The 14,037-nt window shown below is 37.1% G+C and overlaps 1 protein-coding gene across 2 annotated transcripts in view; it reads left to right on the top strand.

Annotated features, from left to right (window-relative positions):
- LOC113233074 (hormone receptor 4) overlaps positions 1-14,037 on the top strand; it is a 101,182-nt gene that overhangs the window by 46,715 nt on the left and 40,430 nt on the right. Inside the window, exon 1 of one of the 2 annotated variants that reach the window (XM_026468048.1) lies at positions 6,080-6,300. The exons of the other annotated variant lie outside the window; for it this stretch is intronic. The gene's annotated coding sequence lies outside the window, so the exon portion shown is untranslated. Of the gene's footprint in view, positions 1-6,079; positions 6,301-14,037 lie in introns of those variants that run through there. 2 annotated transcript variants of the gene reach the window in all.

Raw genomic sequence — 14,037 nt, 5'->3', positions numbered from 1 at the left:
ACACACACACACACACACACACACACACACACACACACACACAGACAGACACACACACACACACACACACACACACACATATATATACCTAATGTGTGAAGCTTAAAAGTGTATTTTAAATTTGTTCAATCGTAATGAATGGGTAATATTTTCGGTGCATTTTTTAAAGAAAGCGTGAAATGTTTTCTTTCATGACTAAAATTGCACGCTTTGGTTGGCAGGTGTTCTATATAACACCAGTCCATTTCGTCAACTCAATGGAAAATTTGGATATGATAATGCAGGATGTCAATAGATGGCGTTGTAATAAATATCTTACGTATTTAATAGATATTAAAAACAGAATAGGAATGAAGTACAATGATTTGTAATCGTATATTCATTCATTTTGGTATAGTTATTGTATACGTGTGGCTAGGCGAACAAAACGTAGACGTTTTGCTTTATCTATTTGGTTTTTGTTGAAAATAAATCGTATTATTTCCACTAATACAGCAGTTAAGTAAAGACAAAATTCTTGGGCCCCTGACATTGGTGTGTGACTGTGTGACCTCAAAGCGCCTTTTGGCAATCGCCTTGGCATTGCGGTTGCAAGAACCTGAGCTCAAAATGTATACTAAGTAATTATTAACCGGCTATATTCAGCCGGCCTTTACCTTCGCCTTTATGTATGGCAATTGTTCATTTCCGAATTTTAATATTATTTATAGGTATGCCTTCAATACGGAAGACTCACAAAGTTTTATAATGTAAACGGAAATAGGAAATTAATAGAATAATATATATAAATACAAATACAATACTGCAAGAGCAATATTGCCGACGACTATTATACGATTTAATGGCTTTCGAATCCCTGTTTACAGGAGTAATTAATTTTGCAATATTTTGGCAATAATGTAACATCCAATGTAATATCATAAATGCGAAAGTAACTCTGTCTGTCTGTTAAGTTTTCATGCCTAAACGGCTGATACATGTAGACATAGGCTACTTTTTGTCACATAAATAAATCTTTAAGGGTGTGAAATAGGGCATAAAAATGTGTATGGAAAATTAATAATTTCTCAAGTAAGTGTACTGAAAATTCACATTTTTGTGCTTTTTGTAAGAAATAAGTAGGCTATTCGAAGTACTTATTCAACGCAGACGAAGTCGCGGGCACCAGCTAGTATCGTATAGAAGTTCAATTTATTTATATCCGTTTAACTGTATTGGCAAAGATACAGAATTTACTATAGCGCATACTTGAAAGCACCATCCAGATGTAGTTAAAAGAGATCGCCAGGCAGATCAGTTGGCCGACCTAGTACCGTCTAACTAGAGTGTTCGTGAAATTCGTAGAAATCCTACTACATGAATGAACGCCACACCGAAGTGCTTAGAATATTGTTACTATTGACTACAATTAAGTTCACTGCTACCCTGGTAAATTTAATGGAAGACCAAAAAAAAAATGCAAAAAAAATAATTCACGTTACGCTAAAGAGTGTATATTATGTATATTCTTAAACTTAATTACAAAAACAAAACGGTCTATGAACATTATGATTTCAAAGAATATATAAACAAAATTAACAAGGCTATCTAATATAGATTACGAGATTTAAATGTCAATAGCTACTTAATTATCAAAGTCATTAAGCTTTAACGTATTTGATATAAAGACTGGATTACAAATCATAATCAAAAATATAGTTGCTTTTTAGTACACTCTACTAAAAAAGCAACTATATTTAAAGTGAAAACAGGTGGACAACTTAACTTACACTGAATACATTGTTTACAATTTTATTGCTACAAAATATGTTAATTTTTTTTCTATAAACAATGACTGCAATTTTTATTGATAACTGTGATTGTACTTCTGTAACATGGAACTTAATAGCTAAGTGTTCTAGTGCATTTAAGTTTTAGATAGAGAATTAGCAATTCAAAGTGGTGTGGCGGCGGATGCATCGCGCGTATGGCACGGCGGCGCTTGCGCGGTGTCCCAGTTGGTGTGTCGAGGTCGTGGGTTCGTTCCCCGAGCCGTATTGATCGACCAGGGAGGCCGGAAGCGGGCTCCGATGCAGTGAACCTCTGTGGTGGGGATAACACCACTGACGATCGTAGATATAGAAAACGTTTATTGAGATATTTAGATTTACATATAAATGGGGCTTTAAATTATCTTCAAACATAGTGTTATTTGAGTGTTAAACTGTTAATTGTCCGTATTATAATAGTCTAAGTGGCTAGCCACACTTGACATTGACAATAAAGTACAGATCTAGAAGGAAAATCGTTTAACTTGCTTTGGATCAAGGTTTTCTGAACACGGTTTTATTGAATTTGTACTTGGTTTAACTGTTAAATAACAACTGAAATATTTACAAGTACAATTTAAATGTTATAGGATAAACAAGTAGATGAGCTGTCATTTTCCATTTGTTTGAGCACGGTTAAATATGAAGGGTTCTTGAATAGACGGCGTATCTAATATTTAGCATTAACTGTAAGTGTTATCGCGGTGGTGTTATCGGTCCGCTATAAGTAGGCCCCGGAGGTGGTGGGTCAATGACGTTCGTTCACCCAGTGCAACCCGCACGTGTTGGCCTCGCATTTGCCTCGCTTCCCCCGCTCTTAACTTACCCCTAGCACCCCCCACAATGTCCGCACCTCACACTCAACAAATAACGATCGTTGCTACAACCTTTCGAACTACATAATGCATTCTGCAGGTCGTAAGAGGTGAGGGCCGGCCAGTCTCCTTTGGACCTAAGGCAACTCGGGAGGTAAATAATTAATTGAACGTATTAATGGATAATCACCTCGATGGCAATCAATACATGTCAGGCAAACACGACGATAATGTAAATCATATCATATTGGCAATTGCAAACTACGTAACCCCCCTGAAGGTAAATACGAGTTAATACCCAAAGTAACTTTTATTTTAATTTATTCGGGTAAGTTATCCTTTCAAATATGTGTCGCTTATATGTAAAATAAAAGAAAATGTTGCACAAAGTCAGCAGTGCGTTATATGATGCAACAATAAAATGTGATAACCTTCACGTCAATTACCACAAGCATTAATGATCAAAAGTGGCGAACCTTTATAAAGAAATAAGTGTAAGTTTGTGATTATTTTCGCAGTTCATGGATCAAAATCATAAAGTTCGAGTATTTATTGGGTACTAGGTACTATTATCTCTTTGAATGTCCAATAATTATCTCATATCGTAACGTCCAATTTTGACGAGAACAAATTGCTCATATTTGTATCATAACATCCCGTACGATCTTTTGAATCGAACTATGTAAAAAGCGTTTTTTTCGTCAGAATAGTACGTTTCGCCATTCATACAAAGATGACAATATTACGAATAGCTTGTACAGTGCATTGCTGTATGTTCTGAAGGAATGAAGCGAATATTGATTCGTCGTTTGACGTCTGCAGTTATGACACACGCAGCTATACGTTACTACATGTACTACGTTTCAATGCCATATTCTCCCGGCTGATAATTTTATCAGTCTCGGGGGTGAAGTGAGGGGCACGGAGGAAGGCGCCAGTGCGCAGGTACCAGTTGGGTCAATGACGTTCGTTCACCCACTGCAGCCAGCGCACCCTGAAAGTAGGGCACGACTATATACACCCTTGGTCCGCTATGTACTAGTTACTGCACTCCTGCGTTGTGCGCCCCTAGCACTCGCACTTTGACCTTTGATAATATCAAATTTGTCTACATAGGCTTTATGTATCATATCTGTCTATAACAACTAGGATCGGGTAGGGTAGGCTCACCTTTGAAGTATATGGGAACTAGGGCCAATGCTATTTCACAGATATCAAATGCTTTCGTAAAACACGTGGTGGATAGCGTGACCCTAACCACCCGCAAAAGTCACCCGTGGTTAGCATTGAATATAAATTAAGTTTAATGCAATTGTACACCTTACAAGTACCTTTTGTGTATGTGTCTTATGTATCTCTGTTAATGCAATTACGTCCTACTTGTACTAATTAATTACATTGATAACGTTCAAGTGGTTATATAACCTTGAATGATAAGTTCACTCTAAGTATTATTTTATTAGGATTTATTATGTTAGTGAGCCAGAATGTTAAAATAGAAAGGGTTGGTATTCCTAAGATCAAAAGGTTCATTTATTTGCAATGAATATAACGAAATTCGTAGGTTTTCGCCGTTGTTACTCACAGGAAATGCAACTTTTTTCGGATCGAAGTCGCGTATATTTGCTTCTTTAAACAAACCAACGTTTCGAGCCCTTTACAGGTCGGCCCCTGGTCACTGGTGACAGTGTGTCACCCGTCACTATAGATCCGAAAAAATAGTATCATTTCTTATGTATAACAAAATTATTGTTACGAAACTAACCTAACTGTAAAGTATGTTGCAAAATTTTATAGAGCAGACATAATATGGGGGTATTCTTCGCAAATTGTTTTACAATAAGAAAGTGTCAACAACGTAGTTGGATGTTAATCTAATATACTCTAATGATATTGCTATCCTAAGAATTAGAACGCAGTGAGGTCATTCAAAAGCTGACGTTGCAATAGTTGCATTTAAGCACAGAGTGTCGGTACGAGCCTGCGCCGGTAGATACTCGTAAAAGTGGATAGAATGTCTAAGTCAGCCAGGCCAGTTGGAGCCAAGGCTAGGTTGGAAAAACCACCCAGACAACTTCCAACTTTATTTTCAAAGCGTAGAAGCACAATCTCCTATGGTACAGTCGTTCAATGACGTTCGTTGACTCGAGCGTTCGATGTCGGAGCGTTTTCCTTCTCCGTTTTCATACGTTGATATTAGAAACTAATGGCGTTTGCTTATAATATTTTAGTTCGATATTTCCATGTTATTAAATTGTTTGGACTTATTTATTATGTATACCTACAGTTAATTGGATTATAATTAAACAAAGGAAAGAAGGTATATTATAAATAAAATTGTCGAATTTTGATTCGGAACGCTTTTGTACAATTGAAACAATGTTATTTGTTTGACTAGGTCAGTGATTTCTATAATCATGATTTAACACAGCTAGTTAATTTAACTTTTTTGCGTCTTTAAGGCGATACCTCCATAGAACGCGTAGATCATTTCTTGGAATTTCCAAAAAGCGATTCCGCGTTCGCTTACGAAACATTTTGTTATTTTAAACGGCAGAAGGCCCGTTTCATTTGTCGTCTTTTACAACACCAACTAATCGTGACCCGCGTTGCCTCCTGCTGTTGACCGTGGGCAGGTGCATTAGAGGAATATGTATGAGTTATTAGGGATCTATGTAGAATGGTCGATGCGAACGTGAGGTGGCGCGGAGCTCGTGACCCAATTTCGCAGCTGCTGGTTTCAGCAGCGGTGAGGGAGCGCACGGAGGGGGGCGCGGTGCGCGGGCGGGGGTCGTGTCAATGCCGTTCGTTGACTCGCGGCGGAGCGACGCGGCCTCCGCCTTACATAACCACCGACAATGAGTGTTGGTCGAATGCGTGTAATGTATTCTGCCGTCGCCATCGCTGCGGCATCGAACATCGCCATATTTTGCATTATTTTCTTTCTTGCCTATATCTCAACATCTATTGCATACTGTGGATTAGAAAGTCTACAAGGCCATTAAACCTCTCATACAATGTTTCTTACTTATTGATATACACATTTGTCATTTTGTTCGACCTTGAAATATATAAGAACAGTCGATTTATTTCCATCGAGTGATAAATTCTAAATAATATCTTTTTCTAATTCTCTTCTTCTTCTAAATTCATGTTGACATTGTAAGTACCGGACAAAATGATTACATTATATTTCCTCAATCTCATAGCATTAGGCTCTGTGAATGGAAGTTGTTGTGAAAAGCGTTTTCAGCGGTACGGTGCAACAATGGACGCGTAGGGCGGGCGGGCGCCGAAAGTGAAAGATGCGCGAGCGCGGGGTGCGCGCGGGGGCGCAGGGCGGAGAGCGCGGGCGAGAACGAACGGAGCCGCGCGCTGACACTAGAGCGAGTGCAGCGCCGCAGCCTCACGCAAACAAAACTTTAGTTAGTAACCTACTTCCGTGCGGGCGCCAACCGCGAGCGCGACACCCGCCAGTAAAGCGCTCGCTTCACGCCGCCATTCGCCCCAATGCCGCTGCTACCCCAGTACGGTTATCTATGACTATATTGTACGATTTAGTGACAAACTCATAAAGAAAGCTACGCCGCCATCTCAGATCACGAACAATTTAAAGTTCCTGCTGCAACCCTAAATGGACTCCTTAGCTGGACAGCACTTGAACAAAATGTTTTATGGTGAGATGCTAAGCTGTCGTCTTGCGCGGCTTTTGTTATTTTCACGTTGGCATGCACTCGCAGTCTCGTCGTTCCGTTCGTTTGCTCAACCACACAAATTTCGCACGTAAAAACACGTGTTTCTCAATTATTTACTTATCAAAAACTTTATCGACTACTTTCATCTTTCATCTCGATGTTTAGATATTAGTTTCCGAAGTTTATACGAGTATGTATCATAAATTTATTTAACTACGCACTAAACAATTTCATACCCAATTGAAATACTTAATCGAATATTCAGTAGAATACTAGAATATTTAATTAGAACAAACTATGAAAGTTCAGAGGTAAGACGAATTGGGCCAATATTCTTTAAAATAAGATGAAATATTAAGGAACCACAGCCTTAAATATTAGTCTGCCACTTGTTACGTCTCCATCCATCACGCCTCTATGTGCACGATTCTTTTTTGTTTTTCAATAGAATCATACAGAATGATGAAATGATATCTGTTATTATATATTATTATTATGATGTATTTTTCTGACAAATAGATGTTGCTTCCCGACAATAATTTAAAGTTATTCATCATTTAAATGTATATATATTTAAATATTGCATTTATTACATTCGTTATAGATTAAATTGATTTTGTTCACATTCATATTTTGCTTTTCTACTTTATGTTGTGTACATATATCGATGTTTGGTGTATTTAAGTTACATTGAAATGACGTCTTTCGCGATGTCAATCGGCCATGTTGGAATCGTTTGAAAATCTTGCACAGTGTCGCCCTCTGTTTAGAGGAGTTGACACCTTACTAAGCGATGAATATTAATATTAGAATATCACGTACACCATTAAATCTGTCTAATGTAATATTTTATACCGTTTAGAACATGCTTCAATTGTTTACATTTACCTTAATTTAGAAACTTTAAGTTTATGCAACACTACATAATTACGAATATTGTTCTAACTGTTCTTGATAACATAAAGTGCTTTCACTATGGTAATATTTTGATGTCTTATTTTAAAAATACAAACCACGCACCCGACTTCTGATCGTCTATTTTACACGATTTCGATGTAGGTTATCAACTTATACCCACTGACAATCAAAACATGTCTGCTCTCTATTTTCCTTTTAAATTTATCAAAGAGTACATACATGGCAATATAACACTGAATTATCGTGTTGTACTTGAAAGGTACTATTTCCATTTATCGTAAAAATGTACATTGTTTTCATCTCAAAGTATTGATAATATGACATGTTCTATTTTTATGGCCTAGAGTTAAAATATTCGTACCAATGGTCCCGTCATAGGTCCCATGCCTTAGTTTTTACGGGAGTTATAAGTAGGTATAGAAAAAAACGAATTTTCTTTTGCGCAAATTAACTACACAACTTCTTGTGTTGATAACCAGCAATAAAAGAACTAAAATTTTCAAAAATAGGAAAGTATATTATTTTATGAAAATGTGACTATAATTAAACTGAAATAGAGACGATACCAAATCTGCGATTATTTATAACTTCCACCTAAACGGTTTTGATGAGCTCACGGTTATATTTTAACCGTCACCGACATGATTGCTAACCGCGGTCACGCACACTCGCATAGACTACACGTAGGACGCGTGAGTACTTATACGTAGTCACAGTATTCATGAATACCACTAACGAGGTTTGCTATGTATGTGTGCATTGAATGAAGGGCTTCAGTCGCTTTAACATGAAATTTTCGATTTTCCTATATTTTTAAAAGAAAGAAATATTTTTGTATGTACATGTTCCAATAAGACTACTGTTATCAACTTTATAGGTAGATTTCAGTACTTTAAGCTATAAAACTTTCAAAACTGATATCAGTCATAAATATCTCAGGAACATGTGGCTCATTACACATTAATTTGATCGTTAATTACGTCTCTGATCGCGTTATAAAATTGTTGTCCTTCGTCATAAAAGTAGCTTTAGTTACGTGGTTGCGTTATTACGAGTTGGTACATGTGTTTTTTAAATGAAAACGCAAACGCGCACATAGGCCGCCAAAACTAGGTCGGTTCACTGATCTATATATGTTTATCTAACGATTGCGCGGGCGCCAACGGCTCACCCGTACCGCTTATCATATCGTGTTCGCATTTTCGTTTGGGTTATCTTCTGGGCAACCTGTCTCTTGCATTTTTCCATAGATAATACGCACACAATATGTAGCAGTACCTTTGCTACATCAATACATTTGCTACATAGTTTAAGCGCTATTATACTCTATGATTATGCGTTTTCTTGCGACATAGTTAGATGCCGCGCATGAAACCCTCTAATTACATTATGTAAAGAACATTATCAATACTTTTGTAATTACTCTTAACTAGTAGCACTCGTAGTATAAACACTTTTGGTTCATTAATGTATTATTGATTGACTTTATCATATTTAGCCACAAATTAGGGTGCAAGGTCACTCTCATGCAAACGCATGCCTGTGCGTTTCACCGAACAAAAAGCGAACTTTTTAGCCAAAGTTAGCTTTCTCCTACATCCTATCTATGTTAATTTTAGCATTTTAACCGCAACATTAATGAGAATAAGATGTCAGTGATGACGTGAAATGCGAAATTTGACATTAACGAAATTCTACCCAAACCAGATGCAAGCTATTTTGAACCTTTGCAATCGTAAAAACAGAGGACAATATCGTACATCTGCATGTATTATTAGTGAACAAGTACTTACACTGTGTATTATCGGTTGCCTGCCAAGGACGGTGAAAGTGGAGAGAAAGGATGTGTAAAGATGACGTCACAAGTTCGCAAATGATTTGAAGTCTGAATGTACTGCTGTGAAGAAAGAGAAAACTTTGCTGAGTTGCAATTAAATTTCAATTTCAATGTCCATTCAAAAATATGTGTATTTTAAATGTGTGTTTGCGCACAATGTAGTAATATTATAGAGTAGGTCTTTACTTCGTCATAGGCATCTACATAAAATCTAATTATAGGTACTATCAAGGCCTACAAGCAATAGATACCAAGTTATCGAAAGATTACTCAGGAGCTTCTTCGTAAGAAAATGTAAACATTGATAATGTTAGCAATTAGTACGTAAGTTTACCTTCAAATCCGAAGAGACTGCCGCCCTTCATTTTGGTTAGCGCCGTCCATACTTTGCCTTCATGAAGGTGAACTGCACCGACTAATTCATCAATCTTCATCTCATTCGGAATTATTGCTTGAGTGATTAGAGTGAATGAGACGGATAGAGTTAGATGTTGTTGTTAGAAACGGGTAACACGCACTGGGCTTAAGGTCGCTTGGACAAAACGTACTAGCGTCAACGAACGCTGGCAAGGTGACGCATTGTCACTAGGAATGTATTATTGTTACTAGAGACACTATGGGCGCACGAATGATCACCGCCCTTAACTAGCCCCTTAACGCCCAACTAGGTAAATATTTTATGAGAATAATAATAATAATAATTTCGATAATTACAATGTATACTTACTATGTATAGTGCTTGCTATAGTAATGCTATTTATGCAGGTGCTATTAGACATAGCAAGGTTACAAGACAAAACATTGCTAGTCGCTTAAATTTAACACTTTTTTATGATAGCAAGTGACGGGACGAACAAGTCATGCGACCGGTGATATTGCAACACGGTCCATAGGAGTTGCAATGTCGCTCAGAGCTTTAAATCGCAAGGATTGGAGGGGCACTGCCAATGCCAATCACAAAGAGAAGAAAGTTGACAAGTCCCATGTACCTGTAATTTTATTTCACCTTTAAAACAGGAACGCAGTAATGTTCTCATTACTGCTTGGCGACAGAATAGGTAAGGCGGCAGTACTTCCCTGGACGAACTCTTTCATAAAAAGCTCTACTGCTACTCAAATAATCATGCTTAATTCTGTGTTGTTTACAACTTGTATCGTTAAGTTAGAATTAAATAATAGGATATTGCCTTTTTTCAATCACAGTAAGTAAAATCGATTTAGTCAGCGAATTCGTCTAAATTTACTTTGAAATTAGCTCGTTTGCTGTAAATTTTTTTTAAGTAAGTAAAACAAAAGAACATCAATGTGTAATACAACATGTGCATGCATAGTATGTACTTTTTATTACCATTTACGCCGTTATTATAAGAATAAGGACTGCCTTTTCGATAAACAGTTTCTCGTCTATAATTTTAGCATTTAAGTATTGTTTTACAGAGCCTTGCCCTTCTCGGTCTTGACATTGTTCTCTAAAAACATTTTTCTTATACCTACCGCCTTTTATTTCTTGCAAAATAAAAACAAACAGGAATTTGAAATGTTACAAATTATGACTAAATATCAGAATCTCTAATAGGTACGACTTCAATGTGATTGTCAACTAAATTGCACGAAACGACACAACATGCCTGTTGGTAGGCGTTCGTCTAAAATTAGGGTCAATGATGATAAATTCATAAAATGATTGACCGATGCTCACTATATAAAGCGTCTTTGAATTATCAGTTTCTTCATCCACCTGTAGGCAATCTTCTGTTGAGTAAAGAAGCAGTAGAGCTTCTTGTGAAAGAGTTCAACCAGGGGAGTGCTGCCATATTATCTACTTCTGCCGCCAAGCAATAATGCGAGCCTTACTGCATTCCAGTTTTGAAGGATATGGGTGCTGGTAAAATTACAGGCACATTTACACACACACTTGCCAACTTATATCACAGCGTGACGGGCACAGTGTCAGTGCCCCTCAGATCTCTGCGAATTTAAAGCTCTGAGTGGCACTACAACTGCTATGGACATGTGTGTTGCTTACCATGAGGCTCACGACTTGTCCGTTCCGTCACTTGGTATAATGGAAAAAGTTCTGTAGTCATCCACGCAGGCCTAATACACACACAATAACACGTCCTCTAAGGGTTTATTGAAGCCTTTCCGACATTTAATACTGTATTTTTTCTTCTTCTCAGTTATTAAATTAACTTACACGCTCTTCCATAAGACTGAGTAGGCTTTGCAGTATGGATCGTTTTCAAGACTCCCTATATAGACTATTTGTGCTCTCCCAAAAAAACTATCAATTGCATGTGTAAGGTTGCTTCATTTTATTCACTTCATTAATTCAAGTAGCCCTTTCCTTCTTTTAATATATTCGTATATAGTGCAGACACTGCGTACGGGCTAACTTAGTGTTGGAAGCTTCTTAGGCGAGCGAACTTGAGTCAGAGAAGCATAGAACCAAAACTTGCAACACAATTTAGGAGAAACCTATATCCATCAGTGGACAATGGGCTATTGTTAATAATGACGAACATATTGTTTGAAAAACTGCAGAAAAAGTAACATACGCAACTACGACTTAGGCCACCAAACTGCTGAACTTAAGCAGTATGCACAATGTATTTACTGTGATTAGGATTAGTCTATGTGCGCAATGAGTATGTGCACCGGCGTCGGCAGCCGGCTGCTGGCAGTGTCGCACGGCAGGACTAATTTGCTCAACAAAACGCCCCTTACTCGCACCATGAGTGTATGATGCGAGTAAGGGGCGTTTTGTTAAATCGAGTACCGGAAGTAGTTCACATTTTTACTTGTTGTGAGAGCGACTTCGTAAAGGTAACACTCTGTAGTAATGTACCTAATGAATAGAGTAGCTATTTATTAATTATTGTTAATACATATCATTATTATTATTTTATACAGGGTTATTTGTAAATACCTACAACCTTACTGACATCATAAACAACAACTTTTGTTCCATGACATTTAATAATTCATTAGATTTTACTTTCATACGAAACTAAATATATTTAAATAAATTGCTCTAAACGATAAGAACTGTGTGCAGGATGTGTGAGTCATCGCGGAAGACACTTGCACGTTTGAACTTAATTACCTCTTTACCAAATACAGATCTAAAAAGCGTTAGATAGTACAACAAAAACTCAAAGTTTAGAATTTTTCCATGTGCTGCTGTGCACGGATCTTTGTATCTGTTTTTTTGAACATCCGACAAACAAGCACATGGAGAAATTCGTCGGTCCGACGGTTCGTTCCGTGGCTTAGTTGGTATAGCGTCTGGCACGTTTGCTAGAAGACGTCGGTTCGAATCCGGCCAGATCGATGGAATTTTTTGTAAGTGTTCGATCTTCGTATTAATAATTATACCTAACTAGTGGAGTAATTTCACAAAAAAGTTATTGAATATCATGGTGGTGAAACATTCAACTTCATTATTTTTGGTAAATTTATTATTTTTGGTAAAAAGTTTTAAAACAAAAGTTCTTATCGAGTTCTTAGGTTCAGTCAACCGTGACCATGGGACCTGTAAAGGGCCCGAAACGTCGGTTTGTTTGAAAAAACAAATATACGCGATTTAAATCCGGAAAAATAGTTTCATTTCCTACAAAAGTTCTTGTTTATGATGTTAGTCACACAGTCCAGCAAGATTATTAATATTTTATAAATATCCCTGTAATGTAATGTATAAGTAAATAGACATGCTACACCATTGTATTGGGACAATCCTGCAAAAATAGCTGTACATATGTACGAAATAAATAAATCAAATTATGTGATATAATCAACCGTAACCTACTTCGTTCATTTGAAGTATGATATTAGAATAGAATCGATCATATCCATGTCAGCGGATACCGTAGGCGAGCCTACGCACCTTTGCCATTTCATTTTTATACGATCTGCATACTAATCATCATTTGTTTAAGTTCGTTGTCTTTACAATTTTCTGTTAATCATTCAAATGCACTCCAAGTGCAAAATAAGGTAATTTATAGATTTGGATCTCGTTAATTCGACATTAGAATGTCGTAATGTCGGCAATCGTTATAATTAATTAGTAAAATTAGAGCCCAACTTAATGGCCGAATTCAACAATCGGATATTGACACTTACTCTTTAGATATGAAATAGTATGTCATTTAAATGAGTTCTCATTTCTTTATCAGATAAAAAATATTTTCATAAACGGCAATAAGAATAGCAACGGTACCGAATACACCGTCACACAATTAGTACCAATCGTAAATCGGATAGTTTCCCAACAAATTGCGGTCTATCGCAGTTCATCTTTGAATAGGCTAAATCATGTCATTTGTCTATGTATACTATTCCCACGCAGCCTCCGGTATTAGCCCTGCAAGCGGCGACCTTGCTGCTGAACCTTTGTGCCTCTGCGCACAATAAGTCTGATCTTACCCGAACTCTGACATTTTCCTCTCCTCTACTCGTAGTAGGAGATTTTTAAAGTTTGAAGAGGTCAACATACAATTGTTAAATAGTAAAACCGTCGAGAAGTCATGGACTCACGCGGCCATTGTATTTTAACGTCTTAGCTATGGTTACGGCTACAATTAGTAGAATGAATTTTTGTATTACAATTAGAAACAAATATAAAACAAATAAGATAATTATTGTATACTGTAATAACCACTAAAACTTTGATATATCAAGATCCAGAATTACTATTGCGATTATGTACACTTCTAATATATAAGAAAGTCGAACGATCTTATTAAAATATGCTTACAAAGCAAGAATCGTTATGGAAAGTTAACGCAGCTATCTATTAATAAATAGTGACCTTTCGCTCGGATGCGTCAGCCAAAGCTGCGTGATGTAACCAACAGAGCAACACAAGTACACAACACAACAGCATGTCGTTACATACAATTGTGGTTGTGTGGGTGTTGCTCATGTAAGCACCATCACGATCATCGAAAGAGAAAGTGGTA

The sequence above is a fragment of the Hyposmocoma kahamanoa genome, unplaced genomic scaffold (genome assembly GCF_003589595.1).
Source record: "Hyposmocoma kahamanoa isolate Upper Pololo Valley unplaced genomic scaffold, ASM358959v1 78, whole genome shotgun sequence".
Taxonomy (NCBI): Eukaryota; Metazoa; Arthropoda; class Insecta; order Lepidoptera; family Cosmopterigidae; genus Hyposmocoma; species Hyposmocoma kahamanoa.
The sequence above is the reverse complement of the archived record's forward strand: the minus strand, read 5'-3'. Positions and strand labels throughout refer to the sequence as shown.